Raw genomic sequence first — 13,918 nt, 5'->3', positions numbered from 1 at the left:
TGACAAGAGCGGGAAGGAGCCAGGCCAAACTTCTTCCGTTGCTGTCTAACAGACCGGGCCAGCTGGGCGGGAGACGCCCGTTTTACCTCTGGGAATTGCCGGGAGGGCTCCTTTGCCATTGGGACCCGGGACGTTCTGCAGGATCGGGCCGCACCGAGGGTGACGGCTGGGCTCAGCGGTGGCTACCGCCCAAGTAATCGAGCCTCCCCTCCCGCGGCAGTCTACCCCAGGCCTCGCCAACCTTGGGAACGGTAAGACTTGCGGACTTCAACTCCCAGAATTCCCCGGGAGCCGCGACCGTAGCAAAACGGCGAAAGAACCTCGAAGCGCCTTTTCACGCGCAGCCATTCGTCCTCTCCCGCTCCGCCCCTCTCCCTCTCGGCCAATAGCAGGCAGCCTCCTAGAGCGCTCTCCGGCCCGGCGTTGCCTAATCAAGAGCGAACCCTCCTTCCGGCCTCCTCGAGGGGCGGGGCACTCTGTCGCCAAGCGACGGGGAGGCGCTTGTCCCCGGATGTTGCCCGGCCGCGACTTGGCCGGCTCCCAAAATGGCGTCGTCGTTGTCGTGGTCCTGCTCGTGAACCGCACCGGGACCGGCCTGTGCGGCGGCGGCGGTGAAGGCAGCGGAAGCTGTTGAACACCGACCGGCGGCGCCACCTAGGGGGAGGCGGGCCAGCAAACGGGTGAGCGAGCGCAGCGGTGGGCGGTTGGGGGGGTCCTTCGGCGGGGCAGCCCCTCGCCTCAGGTCTCCTTTAGGGGCCTCCCGCAGGCTCGGCCGAAGCAGGCGCTCCTTTGTGGGGGGCAATGGGGCCTCGTCGGCTGGGTCAGCCCCCCCTCACGTTTGGCACAGGTTAAAAGGCAGGGGATGGATGGGGGACCACGCGGAGATGCCCGAGCTGTGCAAACCGCCCTGGGAAGCCTCGCCTGGCTATTATCCTTGGGGGGCTTTATCCTTGGGTGTGAAGCCTCCAGAGGGCCTTGAAGAAATTTGGGCTTTTTGGTGCAGGTAGTCCTAGACTTAGAACCATTCGTTTAGTGACCATTCTACGTTACAGCTGTCCTGTCAAAAATGACTTATAGCCATTTTTCACACTTATGGCCATTGCAGCATCCATTCGTGGTCACATGGGCCACTGACTCGTACTTATGATGGTCAATGTCCCAGGGTCACGTGATCCCCTTTTGCGACCTTCTGACCAGCAGAGTTGATGAGGAAGACTGATTCGCTCAACAACTGTGTTGCAAACTTAACATCTGCAGTGATTCCCTTAACAACTGTGGCAGGGAAGGTTGTAATACGGGGCAAAACTCAAAATAGTTGTCTTGCTTAGCAACAGAAATGTTGAGCTAAGTTGCGGTCTTAAGTCGAGGATTACATGTATTGCCTCTGACCAGGTGCGGCATGGAGGGAGGCGAGCCGGGCAGGTGGTTGTGCCTTTTCCCCTCACCTGAGAATTCCTGTAGAGCCAACTTTTCTCACCCAGATGTCCCAGGCAGGTTCAGGGCTTCCCTTCCCTCAGCCGGGCTTTGCTTCAGCCGCTCTCTGGGCCTTGAACGAGGGTGGTGGAAACCCTCCTTGTGTTTTCTTTTTTGGTTGTCATTTCTGCCATTTTTGTTTTATTTTTTTAAATCAACGGTTTATAAACTGTCCACTGGGAGTAAGATGGCGTACACTATGAATTCACATTATTTAAATTTAAATAATTAAATGGTTGCAGGAATTGGGTATGTCTAGTCTAGTGAAAAGAACGACTGGGGTGGCATGACAATATTTGAGGGGCTGCCACAAAGAGGAGGTCAACCTATTTTCCAAAGCACCTGAAGGCAGGACAAGAAATAAGCGCTGGAAGATTATCAAAGAGATATCAAACCTAGAACTAAGGAGAAATTTCCTGATATTTAGAACAATTAACCAGTGGAACAACTTGCCTTCAGAACTTGTGGGTGCTCCAACACGGGGGGGTCTTTAAGAAGACCTTGGACAAGGATTTGTGTGAAATAGTCTAGGGCACGGGTGTCAAACTCGCCGCGTCACGTGATGTGTCACAATATATTGTGACTTTTTTTGCGTTGCCAGAGCTGGGTGGGCGTGGCCTCCCTATGATGCAACTGGCCTGTGGGCCAGCAGTTTGACACCCCTGGTATAGGGTTTCCTGCTTGTTGCAGGGGTTGGACTAGAAGACCTCCAAGGTCCCTTCCAGCTCAGTTATTCTGTATTCAAATTTTCACAGGTGGATAATTGGGGGTGGGGGAGTAGACCAGTTCCTTTGATTCTAGGTGAGCTAAGCGTGGTTTTACAAAATGTCCCCCACCGCCCCTTTAGCTTTAAGCCAGCTGATAAGATCATCAGCTTGTAAGCCTCTTTCAAGAATTTACTTTTGGCTCACAGGTTTGAAGTGAATCTCTCATATTTATAAACTGTAAACTGGAGAAGCTCAACTTCTACACTTTACAAGCGTTAAGTGTGCAAAAAAACCCCCTCTACTAATGTGATTATGGGGTGTAGCTAGCTGGTATTTGGTCTTGCATAAACTATTCTATCCCAGAAAAAGACCTGTCTGAATCTTTGAATCTTTGCAGCATTTTGTTGAAGGCTCTGCTGGCTGTTTAAAGTAATTTTTTCTAGATCTGAGAATGCTCTGGCAGATAAAAGTCTTGGAAAATTTAGAACATGAATGGCGGAGGTGATCTGTTTCAGGATGAGCCCAGAGTAAGATTTTGACACCTGTAAGTGGGACACACCCTGCTCCTTACATTGGTGTAGGCTCCATATATCAGCAAAAGCTCCATATATTAGTGTGGTATATTAGTGCAGGCTCACTTTCATATTTAAGGATCGTTTGTCTGAGGTTGTGATTGCAACTTCTGTATAAGGAATTCTGGGATATTTTGGTCATATACTGATGTTTGTTTGTGAAATTGTTTTGAATTCTATGCTCAAAGAGGCCGATACCATTTTTTTTCTTATTATATACAAGGTGATTCAGGCATTTTGTTTATAAAGATCCGTATAAAGACAAGTTTCGTCTTGTTTCTCAGCACTTTCCGCCTCTGATTTATGCCTCTGATTTATGTCACCAAAAACAACGTGAATGCAGAGGTTTGTATCCCAAGATAATTGATTTACTGATAGACTCAGAAACCCTTCAAAATGTTTCAGAAAATGAGCAGTCTGTCTGAAAACTGGTCTCTGGTTGTTGTCCTTATTTTGATGAGATGATTCTTGTCCCATTACAAACTTGGAATCACTTCAAAAGAAACCAGGATCTTTCTTCAAGGAAACAAGGAAAAGAAAGCCAAAGAAGCAGAAGATTAACCAGTTACTATATTTGGAATGTTTTGAGAGGAGGCAGGCGGTACCGTTGCCAGCTTGTGCTTACTGCATTTATAGACGGAAGAACGCTCAGTGGGCACTTTATTTGTTTCTCTTAGAAATAACAGTTCTTTCCTGTTTGTTTTGTTAGAAACATGTTGCTTCATTTTTTACAAAAGAATTAGAATTCTTGGCCCAGTAGTCAAACTTGTTTCAAAGGAGATTTTTCCAGAAATCTTCAGGTTCAGATTTGGGGAGCGTGATGGTTAAGAGACCCCATTTTCATAGCCTGGAAAAATGCTTCCAGGATGAAAATGTCAATATAGGACATTCTGAAAGCCAAGAAGGATATACTTTTCTTTTGCCATTGAAAACATTAGTTAATCCAAGCTATGGCCTTAAAAAGTGCTCAACTTCTGATAACAGAGCAGACCTGTTAGTTGCCTAAATATATTGCTCTTTGAGTCTTGTGGGTGAGAATTTGAGAAACACTCTGGAGCATAATTCAGTGGTGAGACAGATATACCTACATGGGGTATGTCAAATATTACCAGATGTTTTGCCTTGGATTACAAAATATTTTTTTCCCTGAAGTATTTTCTAAATGCCTTTGTTTTGCATTTCTCTACAAAGACTAGAAATTGTTTTTACAAATCTTCCCTTTTGGGCCAGCCAGAAGATGGCAAGCAGGAGCTTTCTTGCTGCCTTATTCCAAATCCTGGGAAGAGTCTGATATATGCAAGGCAGTCAAAGCCATTCCCTCTGAATGGCAGAATGTGATGTTGGGGCTTTTTCAATTAATGAGAAAGTAAGCAAGGAAGTATGCCTGCTAAGGGGCATACAATTATTTGTGCCCTAAATAAAGTCAAATATTAATGCAAAAAAATTATTTCAATAACTATTAGTTCTCTGTTCCAGTGTTTCTCAACCTTGCAGGCTGAAGTCCACATGTCTTCAAATTGCCAAGGTTGAGAACTCCCAGAATCCCCAGCTGTGCTAGCTAGGGAATACTGGGAGTTGAAGTACATACATCTTCAAACTGCCAAGGTTGAGAAACACTGCTCTCTTCTGTTTAAATAAATCCACCACTCCTGTTTATTTTATAATAATAATATTACCTAAATCAAAAACCTAAGACTATTTCTGATTATAGCAGGGGTGTCAAATAGGCCAGATGTGTCATGCCAAAACTGCGCTCACCCCATTGCCGCCAGTGGGAAAAAAGCCGTGATGCATCGTAACACGTCACGTGACGTTGCAAGTTTGACACCCCTGGATTGTAGGCTTTAAAAATAATATACAGTTGTATATAAAAGCAGGGGCAAATAGTAGAAATTGTAGATTGACATTAAGGTGTTTTTTTGTTGTTGTTAAATTGGAGGGGACAGGTAATTTTTGCACGTAGGTGTGTTTTGAGATACACTGTGTGTTATTTCCACATGTATGATAGTAATACGTTGGCTACAATGATTGGCATTCTGGATTGAACAAATTTGACTGCAGGGAACTTTAAAAAGGGACAATATAAGGCTGATCCAAGAAGGAGCATTTAATGGAACTGCAATTGAGGTAGATTTAACTTCAGCTTTGATGATCCCCAGACTGCTGGCTAAAAGATTGCAGGAATGGCAATCTAATCCATCTGGAGAGGTTCCAGGTAGGGGAGTCATTTCTGCCTGCTGCCCTCTTAATTCTTCAATTGTGAAACTACATCCAGTGCCCCTCTTGTTCTCTCGGGCTCTATATTACCAACAGAAGTGAAATAGGAGAAGAGAGCTTAGTTTATTGAGGAAAAATCCTCATGATAGATGTCAGAAAACAAACTGATGGAGAAATGTGACGCTGTATTGTATGTGCCAATGTTTTCACATCTTTCCGAAGCTTCTCAATTTTTCTCCCTTGTATGAAAAAAAGTTAAAGCCTGAGTGGGAGAGAGAAACAAAAGGTATTTTAAGCCTGAGTGGAGAGTCTCTCTCTCTCTCTTTTTTTCTTTCTTTTTTTTCTTTTTTCTTTTTTTTTTGCAGAGTCTTACTGTTCAAAATTTGACAATTTGTAGAGCATGGAAAGGAATAAAATTGCCTGCTCCTCCTATATATCTATAGTGATATATTTGGAACTAAGCCTCAGGCATAAGAAAAAGATACTTTGTTCTAGGGGCTGCAGGCTTGGGATAATGCTGCTAGAATTTTTATTGCATCTAAAATACTGGGCTTCCTCCTTGAAACATCAGTTCAAAAAAAGAACTTTTTTTATAAAAAAAAATCTTAGCCCCCAATCAAATTCAAATGTAGACTGATGTGTGACAGAAGTCTCAATGGCCTCTGCCTCTTGGTTATGCCATTCAGGGGATAGGTGGCATTTTAGATTTTTTTTGCCTATATGTCAAACATGTTGGCAGGTGCATGCCCGAGTGGCCTTTTGGGTCACTGCCTGGAAGGAGCAGAGGACAAAATGCTTGGGAACCTCGCTGGCTCAGGAATTGTGGGAGCTGAAGTCCACAGGTCATAAAAGGGCCATCATTCCCCACCCTGTTGCGAACAGTCCATGAACTGGTTAAGAAGGGAAGCTGCGTCCTTGGGAGAAGTGAAGAGGAGCAGACAGCAAGGTGGGCCTTCCGTCTCTTTGCACCTGCTTTACCAAGGGAGCGACTAGTGAGCTGGCACTTCTCAGGTGCAGGTGCCCATTGGAGCTGGACTGGTGCCACGGCTGCTGAGTGAAAAGTTCATTAATAACAGCGGGAGCTTCTCCTGGGACAAAGTAAAGCCTGCTTAAACAATTTTAAGTAATGGCTCTGCTCCCTGCTAATGAAAATTAGCAGCAAGGCGGTGAGTTCTGTCCCATTTTGCTTCTCTTCCACCCACCCCATCATCCCACATGTGTGTTTAGGGGAGAGAATACTCTGTAATTCTAGTAATGATGTAAAGAAGTAATTAAGGGTCTTGCTCAGTTAGCTTGCAGTTTAATTACCACCAGAGTAATTATTTGGCAAAGCCATGTTGCTGCTGCCACCAGCCCTTTGACAGGATGACTCTCAACTGGGAGGTTTGTGTAAAAACTGGGGGAGGACGCTGGTCTGAAAGGCCCAACCTGGGTGCAGCTTTTGAGGGGCCTAAGCGATCTGCGGAGGACCCTGGAAAGCTTCAGAACATTTTGGGGGGCAGCAGGCTGAGACTCCTTCCTGCGGTTGAGCTGCATTTAAGGGTGCCTCTTTTCATTTGGGTTTAAGGCGGCACCTGGCGATTTCTGAGGACCTCCCTAGTCAGATCTTGGCCGAAATAGCTTTGGAGGAGACGGAGGCCTCCTCCTCGGGGGCAGAGAGTGAAGGTGGTCGGGATCAGTGTTGGGGTTTTTGGGGAGGCCACTGCCTGAAACCTCAGCTCCTCTTGGTCAGTTTAAGGCGAACTGGACTAAATGGGCCACTGGTCTTAAGTCTATTTCTCCACCACCTCAGTTGTGCCACTGCCGTGATATGGGCTGTGTGCCAGTCACCGCTTGGGGTGCGATACAGATGTGAGCGGCTTACTTATTCTTTTCTGTTGGAATTCTTGGTTCCATTTCCGGAATTGGGACCTATCGGCTGAGGAAATGGAACTCTGGGCTACAGGGGTACAAGCTCTGTGGGACGAGTGGGTGAAGCCTTAAAAAATGTTGCTCACTCCAGCCGGTGTGTCTGTGCCTTTCATGTTCTCAACTGGGGAAATCTGGAGATGTGTGTCTTGGATCCCTCTGCATTCCTGGCATGCCTGCTTTATCCCCTCTCTCTCTCTGGGGCCATCTTCTCCAGGCACTGCCTGCAGCCAAATTAACCAGGCCTGCTTGCATCTGCCAGGGCGACTAGTTTCCTGCAGCTTGGCCGGGTGGGTGCCGATGGCCCATTTTGCCCTCCCAGGGAAGGGAGGTGCAGGGAGAGTTGAAGGCAGGAGGGTGCCTGGACGTGAGAAGTGCCTGAGTGTGCAGCGTGTCTCCGATCTGTGCTGTTTGTTTGCACTTCCTGTGAAGTGGTTTCCTGATTCTTTCTGTGGCTGCTTTATTATTTCCCAGCGGCCCCGGCACCTTTAGTGGAGCTGGCTTTCTGGATCAGATGAGGATGGAGACGAAGAGGGATTGAGCTGGGGGCTTTGAGGAAAGCTGCTGGAGGGATTTTATATGAAGGGTGTAGCTCTAGCAGTGGTAGCCATCCCCAGGCCTGACCTCTCCTCCTGCCCCATCATGTGGAAGGATGGCATGCCGGGGTTGACCCCTGCACAACGAAGGGAGGCTGTGTGAAAGGGGCTGCGGTGGTTGTGATGCTTCATGCCAGGAGCACTTGTGGCTGTCAAGTATATCTTTGTGATAAGGAGCGAAGTTGATTAGGAAGATCTGCAAAGCTTCACTCTCTGCTGGGGGGGGGGCAGTTTTTAATCTCTTAGCTTCTCCTGGCCTCTGGCTGCTTTCCCCTCACCCATATTTCAGGGGGCTACTTAGAAACAGGGAGGCATGGATGGAGGCTGCATAAAATTAAGGACATGGAGGAAACCAGGAAGTGCATGGAAATAATTCTACAAGGATAAATATAAATTGGATTTCAGTCATGGTCTTAAGGAGGACAGAATCTTTTAAAAAGCTGTGAAGTAAACAGGCTTTACAGCTCTTGTAAACTGTAGACACCCTTCCCCCCCCCCCAAAAAAAGAGCCTTTGGAGAATTGTGTGCATGAGAATTCTGTGTATGTCTTGAAAAGACTGAAAAGTAAGGAAAGGATGGTCTTGGTTATATCACTTTCACTTGTATTTTAAATTAATTATTGGCAGGTAGGCTTTTCAGGAGGGGTTTTGAGACCTTCCAGAAAAGGGTCCACAAATGGATGATGGGTTTTATGTTTCAAAATGGTTAGAATCACATTCCTGTTTGAAACATACCCTGTTCTCCCTTGCTTTACCTAATGGAGCAGGGGCCTCCAAACTTGGCAACTTTAAGACTTGTGGACTTCAACTCCCAGAATTCTTCAGCCGGCATGGAAAAGGTAGTTGATGGAGACACAAATAACAATACAACTTGTGAAAACCCAGAGCTTGAGTTCAGAGGTATTTCCTTGACTCCGTTTTATTTTTACGTTAGAATCAAGCTTGCTATGCAGATGTCCACCTTGACCACCATCGTGTTTGACTGGCTATAATAGGGCTGGCCCACTAGAAGCGATGATTGTACAGCAGTGTTTCCCAAACTTGACAATTTTAAGGCATGTGGACTTCAACTCCCAGAATTCCACAGCCAGCGTTGCTGGCTGTGGAATTCTGGGAGTTGAAGTCCTCATGCCTTAAAATTGTCAAGTTTGGGAAACACTGTTGTACAGCAAAGCAGGCAGGGAAATTGCTTGAAAGTACATCCTTCTTAGGAGGTCTGTGAATAACGTGGGGAAAAAGGACGTGTCTTTGCTTCTATGATTGATGAAATACTATCAAATAGCAAGAGAAAATATAGGTTCCGTTTCACAGTCATATTAAAAGCTTTGAAAAGTGTAGCGATCTGGCTAATATCTTTTTGAGGACAGAATCCTCCCTGGGAGGGAGGCAGGCAGGCAGGAGAAGTGGACCTTTATCCTGGGCTTTCCTGGGCACGGTCCTCGAATATACAGATAGACTTTTAAAAAGACAATTAATGCTAGCTCGGCTGCCCGATTGCATTATCTTCATCATTACCTCAAATTCTTTTTGGAGGCCGCTGGATTATCAGCAAGTGAAGAGGAATTTTCAGCTGCTTTGTGACTGCTTTAATACTTTGACCTCTCTGCCATTGGGGATGGCACTGCCATTTACAGGGGGAGATAGAGGTGAAATATTTTGTCTGTCTGACTCTGGATGGTTTTGAATGGGGGCTGAAGTAAAAGTTATCCCCCAAATACAGTGTTTCCCAACCTTAGCCACTTGAAGATGAGTGGACGTCAACTCTCAGAACTGAATCCTCCAGAAAGCTGAGTTACCATTTTGGACAGGGTGATGTGCAGGAGTTTTTTGGAGGGTGTTCCTTTCTTTGGGGCAATTATGGGTTAGCAGACAGATCTTGGCTACAAAACAGAAGCCGGGGAAATCAACAGCTGATAATTAATCAATTCCCAGGATTTTATTCATCTATTTTATTAAATGTATTTGCCGCCCATCTCGCCACAAGGTGACTCTCTTTGCAAATATTTTATAGATGTTTTGTCACTTCTGCTGTTTTGCAGGGCAGCCAGGACCTTGGGTCTTTTTTCGCCTGTGCTGTTAAAGAACTAATTTAACCAATTTTCGGACTGAAATGAATACGATTCCTGGAAAATCATAGCCTTCATAATTTAAAGAGACTAGATTTGTACAAAAATCCTTGCCCAGAACTTCCAGTTATCTCTGGTGATTTAGCCCTGGTGTTCTGGGGTCAAGTCATGCTGAAGTGATTGGTAACCTGTGAAAAACTGTTCTCGCCTCCAGGCTGAGCTTTTCCTGGGAGGACTGGCTTCTTTTAAAGGGGAGGGGGGCAGGCCCTTTGGGCTGCCTGGGCAGAGGGGGAAGGACAGCTTGGCCTGGGCCTTTAAGCAACTTGTCCCCTGCCCTCTGGACTGCCTATTTTAGGGCGAATGTCTCTGGAGAGTCTCCATCACCCGGTCGTGGTTGTCCCAAAGGTGCTTTTTCAAGAAGCAACTGGACTTCCTTGGTTTTTCCTTGGAATATGTTTTGCTTCTCATCCAAGAAGCTTCTAGATTAGATTCCTGCCTTCTGGGATGCCCACACGACCCCTGGTCAGCTGGAATTGTCACCTGGAATTGCACCTTTGCGAGGATCCAGCCCACTTGGCTGCCTGCTCTCCCTCTTCTGGGACCTGGCCACAGTTGTCCTTCCCCTAATCCCCCTCCTCCTCCTCCCCTCTTTGATGGGTAACCATCAGCTGCTGCCCATTGGCTGTTTTGGTTTCAAACACTGCCGCCTCATTGGCTGCAGGCTGAAATCTCGGGAGTCGGCGTGACGGCTTTTTAACCTTTTTCTGCCGGGATCACTGGAGGTAGCAAAACTCTCCAGGAAAACTATCACAAAGAAACCAGACTTATGAGGGAGGGGGGGTGCTGGGGAAGGGGCAGACTTTTAAAACTCTTTTGGGGCTTGGCTGTCCACTAGCAGAAGAGAATGCACAACAAGCCCCAGGAGGAAGAAATTGGGAGACCCCCTGCCCCTTCCCCCTTCAGGCTTTGGCGCAGTTTTATTCCTTTCAGACTGGAATCCACTGAATTGTGTCTATTCTGAAAAGACTGCCAAAATAATATTAAATATTAAAAATGTGTTTTGTTAAAGACAATTCCACATATGATAAAGCATTGTTTTCTATATTTAGTATAATCTAAATATCATTAAAGAGAGTAAGACAGTTTAATTTAAAAGAATACTGGTTGTTTTTTTTTATTATACTTTCTTACTCTTTTTGGTCATATTTCAGGAATCTCCTGTCATCTTGCTCTGAAATAGAAACTGAGACCATTCTGAAATTTCGACTGTGTGTTAGATTATATTCTGGATGAAAGTGCGGGAGATGCACAAGTCTGTGTCAAGATAAAATGGGAACTTTTCCCTTGGAGGATGAGGCTCCCCTCGCTAAACTCTGCCTTGGGGAGTTTTCTCTCTGCTATTGTTGAATCTGGGAACCGCTCCCCGCTCCCTCCGTGGCCTCTGATGGGCCCGAGGGCTCTTTGTGCCGCTGGAGTGGACTTCCGGACAAGTGAAACCGAGACTCCGGGGGAAGCAGGGTCCAGAGTCCTGGTTTCATCAGAGCCTACGTCACAGGCAAGGAGTGTCGTTTGTGTGCTTCTGTGTGTGTGTGGGGGGGGGGAGAGACTTTAAAACTCTCTCTCTGTGTGTGTTTGTGTGTGTGTGTGTGCTTTCTTGAGATGGGATGGTGGGAAGCAAGGCAGTTGGGGGCAATCGGTTTGCAGGAAACGGTGGTAGCTTTTCCTTTGCAAAATAACAGCGGGTGAAAAAACAAGGGCTCTACACGGAAATGAGAGGCGGCTTCTGTCACGTCTGTAGTGGAGTAACAGGAACTTTTGAGCATGTGTGGAAGCCGTAATTACACATGACCATATTCCAAAAGGTACCTGCGCCCCAGATGTTCCCTGTCTGAGCAAATTCAGCCTGAACTGGCAACCTGGGGCTCTCCTCCTCTCTGAGTGTGCCTGCGCTCTTCAGCCACCGGGGGCGCTCTTTTCCCCTCGCCAAGCAGGCCGTTGTGGGCCGGGCTTTGGGGTTGCAAGGCAGGGGAGGAAGGGAAGGAGCGTCCCTGCCTGGGTTGAGGATCTGTTGCTCAGTCAAGCCAGCTGACTCAGAGCAGAGAAGCAGGCTGGTTTCTCTTCAGGAGGGGGGAGACTTCCCCCTGCCTCTCCCTTCTGCCCCCCCAGCCCCCAGGGAGTTGGCTTTGCAGGAAGTGCAGCGATGCAAGAGGTGAGTGAATGGGTGGCCCCCAGTTGCTCCCCTTCCCCCACGCAGCCTGGTAGGGGGAGGTCTTCCCAAAGTGGGGGCTCTTCCCCTTTGCCCCGTTCTTCCCCCCCCCCACTTCCGCCTCCAGCCTTCTCTTTAAGAATAGGAGGGCCCTGGGCTGGGATTGGCTGCGCTGCCGCCCTTTGGAAGGCCCAGCGTGGCTCTCCTTAGGCACTGGGGGCACGGGCAGAGGGCACGCCCTTCTTTTGGTGTAGATGTCACGTCAACTGAACTTTACCGTCTGCAGAAATCTGTCCCCCTAAATACTCTGGAGGGCAAAAGACTCTCTTAAAACAGCTCCTGCTTCTTATCTGGGGTTTATCTCTTTGTGCCTCTTAAAGTGGCTCCTAAAAGTGGAGTTCTGAGAATGGGAGGGAACAGAAGAGCAGGAACAAAGAGTTAAAGTGTAATTAGGGCTTCCTTCATCTGCCTTTGGGGACCCAGAGTGGGCAGAGGGGGGTGCTGGCCTTTGAGTGAGAACTTCGGTCTTCTTCGCTGAATTGCCAGGAGAATGAAAGCTGGTGGGCAGCAGGGACCCTGTCTGCCTCTGCAGTTACCCAGACTGTCATCAATATATCACAGGTGCAAGATGGTGATGAGAAAATTTGAGGAAGGGGCTGTAGAGGTAAGGAACAAAGAAGTTGATCAAGAGGAGGGAGACCTGGCTGAGGAGGAAGGACCAGATCCTGCTTCTTCCCTCCTTCCCAGATCAGGAAAACTCCTGATCAAGACATTTCCTAGGTGGCTGTGTGGCTATTTGTTCCTATTGGCTGTTAGTTGAGGCTGCCGATAAGCAGAGGGCTTAATAAAGTTGAGTAGCATCTGTGGTCTGGCTTGCACATTTCACTAAGCCACCATGTGGTTTGTTTTGTTTCTGACTTTGTTTGATACATAAATTGATTTGTTTTGCTTACGTTTTGTGCCATCTGGGCCAGCGGGGCCTTCATGCTGCGGTCTTAAAAAACCTGCTTATCTTTAAGATTTAGAATGAGTTGTACTGACTGAATGGGTGATGTGTTCCTGGAGTTTTGAATTTCCTTTAAAAAAAATCACAACTGATCTTTTACAGTGAAGCAGCTTATAAAGCAATTACAGATAAATCCCCGGCAGCTTAAAGATCCTGTCATAATAATCCAATTTGTTTCTGAAATTCAGCCTTTTTTTTTTTAGCGGAGATCTCTCTGGAAGCTGAGCTTTTGAAACAGCTGGAATGCATTCATAGTAGACTCTCCCAAATGGAGCATGCTGGGAACTGTGCTCAGCAAGCCATTAGTTTACAAATCATAGCAGAGTGGATCTCCCCTCCAAAACGTTTGCTGACTCAAGTTGAAGACACTGGAGGTAGTTGTGGAAGAATTTGGCTGTGTGCTTGTAAGCATAGTTGGGAAATAGTATAGACCAGGGGTAGTCAACCTTGGCTCTTTTATGACTCGTGGACTTCAATTCCCAGAATTCCTGAGCCAGCTGTGCTGGCTCAGGAATTCTGGGAGTTGAAGTCCACGAGTCATAAAAGAGCCAAGGTTGACTACCCCTGGTATAGACTGTAGAGTGAGTTTTGAGGAGAGGACCAGGAGGAGCTAAGAAACCTGGGCAGGTGTTCTATTAGGCACTGTGGACATAAGAGGGAAGAGGGGGAAAGAGGCCGTGCCTGAGTGAGGAAGGGCAAGGCTGGCTCTGGTTGCCCGGGAAAAGCCGCAAAGCCCCCAGGAAAAGAGAACCGGGCAGTCCGCAGCTCCCCGGCCCTTAGATTTCACGCTAGGAGTGCTTTGCACAGCTCATGAGGTAAAAAAGGCTTTGCAAGATAATGATCGTTCTGTGCCCCAGCTATTTATATTTAATTTGCAGGTTTGTTTCCTGCCTAGCAAGGGCTGACTCTTCCCTTGCCTCCTCCTCTCCCCCTCCCCTCGCAGGACCGTGGCGCACAGAGGGCACTGCCCCAGAGGAGCCCCAGGACTTTACGGGCTCTTTATTACGACCAGAGACCCTTTCACGTTGGCCGGAGGATCTGGCCCTCTTGGGCGCCAGGCAGAAGCAGAGAGGAGAGAGCAGTTCCAGGCACTTTGGCTAGAGCCAGGACTTCTGAAATGGGGGGGAGGGTCTCTTAAATGTCACAGGGCTTCTGCCTTTTGCTGGAA

General features: G+C 47.4%; 1 protein-coding gene across 3 annotated transcripts in view; it reads left to right on the top strand.

Moving 5' to 3' along the window:
• Positions 1-504: 504 nt before the first annotated feature.
• PAK4 (p21 (RAC1) activated kinase 4) overlaps positions 505-13,918 on the top strand; it is a 34,787-nt gene continuing 21,373 nt past the window's right edge. Inside the window, exon 1 of one of the 3 annotated variants that reach the window (XM_039361963.1) lies at positions 505-680. The gene's annotated coding sequence lies outside the window, so the exon portion shown is untranslated. Of the gene's footprint in view, positions 681-11,544; positions 11,748-12,037; positions 12,409-13,918 lie in introns of those variants that run through there. The other 2 variants (XM_039361964.1, XM_039361966.1) reach the window with 2 other exon arrangements.

This window comes from Crotalus tigris, unplaced genomic scaffold (genome assembly GCF_016545835.1).
Source record: "Crotalus tigris isolate CLP2741 ecotype Arizona unplaced genomic scaffold, ASM1654583v1 scf7180000019364.2947544272:3078424, whole genome shotgun sequence".
Classification (NCBI taxonomy): domain Eukaryota; kingdom Metazoa; phylum Chordata; class Lepidosauria; order Squamata; family Viperidae; genus Crotalus; species Crotalus tigris.
Note: the sequence above shows the minus strand (reverse complement) of the source record. Positions and strands in the feature narration are given on the sequence as shown.